The sequence below is a fragment of the Bombyx mori genome, chromosome 23, assembly GCF_030269925.1.
Source record: "Bombyx mori chromosome 23, ASM3026992v2".
In the NCBI taxonomy this organism is placed as follows: domain Eukaryota; kingdom Metazoa; phylum Arthropoda; class Insecta; order Lepidoptera; family Bombycidae; genus Bombyx; species Bombyx mori.
This window is the reverse complement of record NC_085129.1, coordinates 15,705,195-15,712,906: the sequence shown is the minus strand read 5'-3', so window position 1 is coordinate 15,712,906 and position 7,712 is coordinate 15,705,195. Positions and strand designations below refer to the sequence as shown.

At 31.1% G+C, this 7,712-nt stretch overlaps 1 long non-coding RNA gene across 3 annotated transcripts; it reads right to left on the bottom strand.

Moving 5' to 3' along the window:
- Window positions 1–4,914: 4,914 nt before the first annotated feature.
- LOC134201116 (uncharacterized) lies at window positions 4,915–7,296 on the bottom strand. Of its 3 annotated transcripts, none has more exons than XR_009976308.1 (3): window positions 6,332–6,430; window positions 5,759–6,005; window positions 4,915–5,274 (listed from the first exon to the last, which is right to left on the bottom strand). It is a non-coding gene; the product is annotated as an uncharacterized LOC134201116 (long non-coding RNA). The 3 variants fall into 3 exon arrangements; XR_009976307.1 differs by having other exon boundaries at window positions 6,187–6,428; XR_009976306.1 differs by having other exon boundaries at window positions 5,759–7,296.
- Between the last annotated feature and the right edge of the window lie 416 nt (window positions 7,297–7,712).

Below are 7,712 nucleotides of genomic sequence, written 5' to 3'. Positions count from 1 at the left end.
ACAGTATTCTTTTCACCTTTGGGCCGGACTCCCAATAATCAGTTTACTTGTACTTAATTTCAAACATACTACAATACTGGCGTAGTACAGAATATTGCATATCCCAATATCTTGAATGGTTTGTACTGATTATGCACGAGTAGGGGTTTAGCATAAGTATAATCTCGTATGAATTATTAATAGTTACTTTAAAAATATTAAAAAGAATAACTTGTATTGTTACAACGAGTACAATATTGGGAAAGATTCATTTTAAAATTTGGCTCCAAGAGCTATGTCGCTTTTGCGTGTAGATGTAGAACATTTTTAAGTAAAAATTAGTCTCTGGCTTAGATGTTTGTCTCCCTCCAACAGAGGAGACCAGGGGGGGGGTGAATGAAGTTAGCCCCTCAAAAAAATTTTTTTTTCCTGTTTTCTACTTATTTTCTATTAATTCATTTGTTCATCATTTGTTCTTGATTGTTCACTGTTAATAATTGTTTGTTCCCCATTTATTTATTTTAAAAAAAATATTAAAAATATATCTAAAAGTTAGCCCCTCGATTGCAATTTTTAATATTTTTTCGTCCTTAATTACTCGTAAATATTCATTTTCGATTGTTCTTATATAAAATACGTTTGTTCTCTTTCGAAATTACTCATTTTTTGTTTAATTAATTGTATTAGTTGAATAAATGTATACAAAATATGTGTACCTACTGCGCGTGCCATAAGTGTATAATCTATGGCGCATGCGTCAACTATAATGCCTAAACTTTCTACGCGGTTTTAATCGTGAAAAAAAAACAATTATAAATCCTGAAGGATCAATTAATTGGTATACAGTTTAATTAAAAAAATTAAAAACAAAATAAATAAAATAATGTGCATTCGCGTAAAGTTAGACCAAATACATTTTTTCCATCCTCCTATATACCTATCGCTATGAAGGTATAAAAAAGATAGGTTAAGAGTTCACATAGGTAATATAAACAAATAAGTAAATATGTTCATTATTTATCTTTCAAGAGATAATGTAGGTATACATTATAATAACATTTTGACACAGTCGAAATTATATTCCTAACATTAGTAAAATAACATTTTAATATTTTTTTTATAGGTTATGTATTGAAATTGTTGGAAAATTATTTCATGTTTTAGCTGGAAAACTACATGGAGAATTATATGCAATACAAGATAATGAGCTCCATTAAATGAATTCGAATGAAACCAAACTGTTTACCATCCAAATTCGATTGTCGGGCAGATAGAAAACGAAAATTCACTCATAGTGAACTTCGGCCTGCATTTGTGAAACGGCAAAGACTCACTATTATCAAGGAAATTGAAGAGACAACTAAAAATGAGATGTGTCGTATTATTATACCTTTGCCATCTTGTAGTCAAGGTAGGTGTAACTGTCAATAATTAGTTACACTCACAGATCTCCTAATCAAATAACAATATCAGAAAAAATGAGAATAGTTAGTTAGTTAGTGGAAGTAGCCAAAATGGGCAAGTGGATCTCAGTTCCTATTACATAAGGTACTAGGAAGTTTGTGAAAATGAAAATTTATCACAGTGTAATATCACTTACTTACTTTAACAGTGAAGGAAAACATTGTGATGAAACCTGCACACCTAAATGTTCTTAGGATTTTCTTAGGTGTGTAATCCACCAACCAGCAATAGGCCAGCGTGGTGGACTAAGGCCTAAAAACCCTCTCAATGGTAGTGAAGGCCAGTGTCCAGCAAGGGGATATATTATATGGGCTGATGATGATGACTAGGAAGTAGACTTGCGCAAAACATCACTTCCCAATGTAATGTGATATGACATCACTTTTACAGACAGGTGATATTACTCGAAAACATTACACATCACTCTTAACATTACTCGGTGCGTTCAATAGATACTGTGACGACGAATACATTGTATCTATACACCCGAATCATTACCTAAGTGATGTGTTGATACACATCACTTAGGTAATGATTCGGGTGTGTCATTACAGTAGTGTATTACAATACAAAGTATGAACTTTGCATTGTAATACACTGTTATATTACTTGACAGAGATTGACTTACTTAATAATATAATAATTTTATTTTTTACTTAATATAATTTATTGTGGGATGAACGGATTTCATATGGCGACTTAGACTGCAAATTGAGCTCGACAATAATGTTAAGATACGAGAGCAGTAGATGCATTGATTCGACGCAATATCCTCAAAGTGCATCCAAGGAGGACTGTACTTTCATTTAGACGCCGTTATTTCTTTCACTTATTAAACACGCATTAAAACAAATAATTAAACTATCTTCAAACAAGTGCTTAAGTAATTCAAATCAAACCCAAAAATTAATATGAAATATTACTAAACAATTACGAGCGACTAGCGATTTTACAAAAGTTGCGAATAAAAAATTAAGTAAGTACTTGCGGGGAGCTACCGGCTGGCCGCATGAAAAATATAAACACAAATACCTATATTAAAATTCAGACGTACCATAGGTATAAAAATGTACCTAGCGGCCAGGACATACGGTTCAAAATCACTAGGAATAATTCCGTGTCGCTTGCTCATTTATTTTGCGTCGATCGGTCTGTCTCGCTCGCTCGGTTCCGTTCGTGTATTAAGCAACATTACACGACAAAGAAAGAAACATGTTGGGTGATAGTGTGATGTTTGTTTCCTTCGCGTAATGTGTGATGTTGCATTACATCGTAGAGTAATATTACCCGAGTAATATCACTCGCATTACTTACACATGTCTACTAGGAAGTTAAATACTACTACTACTACTACTACGACAGTACACATATAATCCTATATATTTACAAACTATACGTTTGTTGGAAATTGCTAACATTATTTCATATTTCCAGATGTCCAGCCACTTGAAAATAGGTGTAGTAATGACAAAGCTATCCAAGTAGCTCCAGCACAGGAACACAAAGGCAAGGCAAGTGTGTATTGCCACATCACCCCTTAATATATCTGAAGCAAGTATAAGTAAACAATCAGAACCAGCAAAAAAAAAACTGTTGTTCTTGAGGACAAATTTGACAGTGATGAGTCAAATGCACCAGCAACAGAAGGATCAACTGTTGACTATGAGTTATCTCTCTATATCTCCACTCCATCAAAGACTTGTGCACTTCAGACTATAGCTCTCAAGAAGACTAAAAAGTTGAAGAAATGAATGTGTTAACAACTTTATCTAAAGTGAAAAATAAACAACGTTTATATATTGGTCTTCCACAAAAATTATGTTTCATAATAGGCTTGATTGAGAAACATACAAATGTTTCTGAACAAAATATTATATTATGTCTGATGAGAATAACATTAAATAGAACATTCTCTCAATTGGCTGATGATTTCGATTTATCTGTAAGTCAAGCAAGCAATATATTTTTCAACAAACTCCCAGAAATTGCAAATGTAATATCACCCCTTGTTAGACTATAAAAAAAACAATACAATAAATATATATGCAGGAAGGATAATTGATGTCAACTTGGTGGAAAATAGAAAGTTTTTAGATAGTTTGCCACCTACAAAACTCTTTAATTAAATAAGTAATCCTTACTTATAAATAGGAAGTTTTGTAAGTATTTTCACTCTTCATTCAAAAACTACTGAACAGGTTTTAATAAGACTTTTATGCTGGTCTTCTATGGCTAGCAACTCATTATTATTTTGATTCTGTTTTCCACAAATGTGCTAAATATGGGCTTATATATATGAAAAGGAATAAATATTAATGTTATGTAACCTTTGTACCTGTATGTTAAGAATAATTTTTAATAAAACATAATTTAAATTGAAATATTATTTTTATTAAATCACATTCACTTTGTACACATCAATATTTTGTACTCCCTAAAAGGAAAATAGGTATAAAGTTTTTTTTAAATATTTAACATTACATTTTTGTGTAGGATTAGAAAATTGTTATTCTTCCAAAAAGAAACTACATTATCTAACAACTGTGCAACTTACTCGGAATCAAAATCAATACCTACTAATTATAGTGACCTGATTAGTTTTTTCAAAGTTGCTGGATGCTACACAAAAGTAGCAAGTTTTACTTTTAGCACAATACATATGCATTTGAACTTGTGCATAATATCTTTCTTTAATTTTTTTTTGCCTTTTTATTTATCTAAACATAGCATTACTCACTTGCTTGTTTGTAGATCTATCAAAAAAACATAATTTATGTTTTTTTTAGCACAGTGGGCAATACCCTATTATTCATATTAATTATATACGGCGCGGCGATGCGAAAATTCATTACTGAATTATTTAAGAATGATAGGCATAATATAATATTTTAATTCGCGATCTGTTTATAATTTTTAATATATGATTTAAAAATAAGTTATCTTTAATATTTTTAATTTTGTGATTTATGGGGTGGTCACAGTCATTATTATAAAAATAGAAATTTTGAGGAAATATAAATGTTTAATACAAATTATTTTGATAATCGAAATAAATTCATATCAATCCAAATTCATATTTGAACTATGAAAATTGTATAGTATGTAAACAGAAATATATTTTATAATTATAATGACTATTTATTCCATGCAGTATCTGTGCAAGCTTCTCTAACCGACACTGCAACTAGAATAAAGTCTAATAAAGAATAAGAATAAACTTTTCTTCGAAGCTCAATTCTCCAAGGGTATTCAATCAGATAGCTATCTATCTGTCGTTCCTGTATGAAATTTTGGTATGTCGAAATCTTGGATAAATCCAGCAAAGCTAAATAAAGTATTTACCTAAAAAATATGTTTATGCTTAAAGTCACGTGTTTATGTTATTCGAAAGTATTAAGCTCCAAGCAGCATTTAGCTCCAACTAAATTCATTAAGAACCAATTTTTCAATCGATGATTAAAACAACATTAATACTGAGAATGAATATTTATTTATAAAATACACATATGTTTTGACCACGAATTTTGCACGATAATTTAAATTAATATTCATTAATATTAATTTAAATAAATATGAATTAATCTTCTTCTTCTATAACCCATAGTCAACAGTTGATCCTTCTGTTGCTGGTGCATTTGACTCATCACTGTCAAATTTGTCCTCAGGAACAACAGTTTTTTTTTTTGCTGGTTCTGATTGTTTACTTATACTTGCTTCAGATATATTAAGGGGTGATGTGGCAATACACACTTGCCTTGCCTTTGTGTTCCTGTGCTGGAGCTACTTGGATAGCTTTGTCATTACTACACCTATTTTCAAGTGGCTGGACATCTGGAAATATGAAATAATGTTAGCAATTTCCAACAAACGTATAGTTTGTAAATATATAGGATTATATGTGTACTGTCATAGTAGTAGTAGTAGTATTTAACTTCCTAGTCATCATCATCAGCCCATATAATATATCCCCTTGCTGGACACTGGCCTTCACTACCATTGAGAGGGTTTTTAGGCCTTAGTCCACCACGCTGGCCTAGTGCTGGTTGGTGGATTACACACCTAAGAAAATCCTAAGAACATTTAGGTGTGCAGGTTTCATCACAATGTTTTCCTTTACTGTTAAAGTAAGTAAGTGATATTACACTGATAAATTTTCATTTTCACAAACTTCCTAGTACCTTATGTAATAGGAACTGAGATCCACTTGCCCATTTTGGCTACTTCCACTAACTAACTAACTATTCTCATTTTTTCTGATATTGTTATTTGATTAGGAGATCTGTGAGTGTAACTAATTATTGACAGTTACACCTACCTTGACTACAAGATGGCAAAGGTATAATAATACGACACATCTCATTTTTAGTCGTCTCTTCAATTTCCTTGATAATAGTGAGTCTTTGCCGTTTCACAAATGCAGGCCGAGGTTCACTATGAGTGAATTTTCGTTTTCTATCTGCCCGACAATCGAATTTGGATGGTAAACAGTTTGGTTTCATTCGAATTCATTTGATGGAGCTCATTATCTTGTATTGCATATAATTCTCCATGTAGTTTTCCAGCTAAAACATGAAATAATTTTCCAACAATTTCAATACATAACCTATAAAAAAAATATTAAAATGTTATTTTACTAATGTTAGGAATATAATTTCGACTGTGTCAAAATGTTATTATAATGTATACCTACATTATCTCTTGAAAGATAAATAATGAACATATTTACTTATTTGTTTATATTACCTATGTGAACTCTTAACCTATCTTTTTTATACCTTCATAGCGATAGGTATATAGGAGGATGGAAAAAATGTATTTGGGCTAACTTTACGCGAATGCACATTATTTTATTTATTTTATTTTTAATTTTTTTAATTAAACTGTATACCAATTAATTGATCCTTCAGGATTTATAATTGTTTTTTTTTCACGATTAAAACCGCGTAGAAAGTTTAGGCATTATAGTTGACGCATGCGCCATAGATTATACACTTATGGCACGCGCAGTACACATATTTTGTATACATTTATTCAACTAATACAATTAATTAAACAAAAAATGAGTAATTTCGAAAGAGAACAAACGTATTTTATATAAGAACAATCGAAAATGAATATTTACGAGTAATTAAGGACGAAAAAATATTAAAAATTGCAATCGAGGGGCTAACTTTTAGATATATTTTTAATATTTTTTTTTAAATAAATAAATGGGGAACAAACAATTATTAACAGTGAACAATCAAGAACAAATGATGAACAAACGAATAAATAGAAAATAAGTAGAAAACAGGAAAAAAAAATTTTTTTGAGGGGCTAACTTCATTCACCCCCAGGGGGGTGCAACTCCCATACAAAGGAAAAGAACATTCAACTAGCGTCATCTTTAGGAACCGGCGAGGTCATTTTTGAAACGTTTTGGCCTTAATGAACTAATAAACTCACTAGATGGCAGATACGAGTTCTGACTCAATAAAAAAGGTTAGCGTACTTTGAAGCAGTGCTTCCACTTTTAGGGAATTCTCTCTTTTTTAGGGAAAAATAGCTGATATTTTGGATGATAAAGACAATTTAAAAAATTCCAGGATTTAGGATATTTCTGGGTAAAAAGCAAAGCCTATACTAGTAACTGTTGTGAATTTTAAAATAAACGATAATTAAAGTAAAACAATGAACATTTTATTTTATGGAGAGAATGACATTAAGTCGAGTTGACAAGTAAAAGAATAAAACAGAGTTGTGTATAAAAACTATAAAGAAGGTTTGATTCAACAGTAACCCTCTAGTAAAGTAAATCATAGATTAAGCCACTGCTTTTTTCTTAGGGATTCCCCAGAATCCCAATAAGTATAATCCGCCAAATTTTTATTTACCTGTTTTCGTTGATGTCACTAGAACTTACTCGTATTGTAATATACAGGTACTTCATGTACCATGAAAGATTATCATGGTAATTTCATTTACGAAAACCTTGTAATTGTCATTTCACTTTTGCTAGCAGTTCCTTCTTCAAAGACTGAGGTGGAAAGATTATTCAGTGTTCTCAAATGTAAAAACTGACAAAAGAAACAGGCTTTCTAATGAAACCCTGAACGGCTTGCTTCATAGAAAGTTCCCAACTTTGCCAGCAAACAATTGCTCAATTTTAGAACCGAACAGTGTTAGGTTGCGTGCAGCAAAAGAATATAAAAGCAATGCGTCGACTTCCTTGAAAATTCTAATCCTATAGATCTATGATCTTCTGGGGGCGTTTATATTATATATACCTA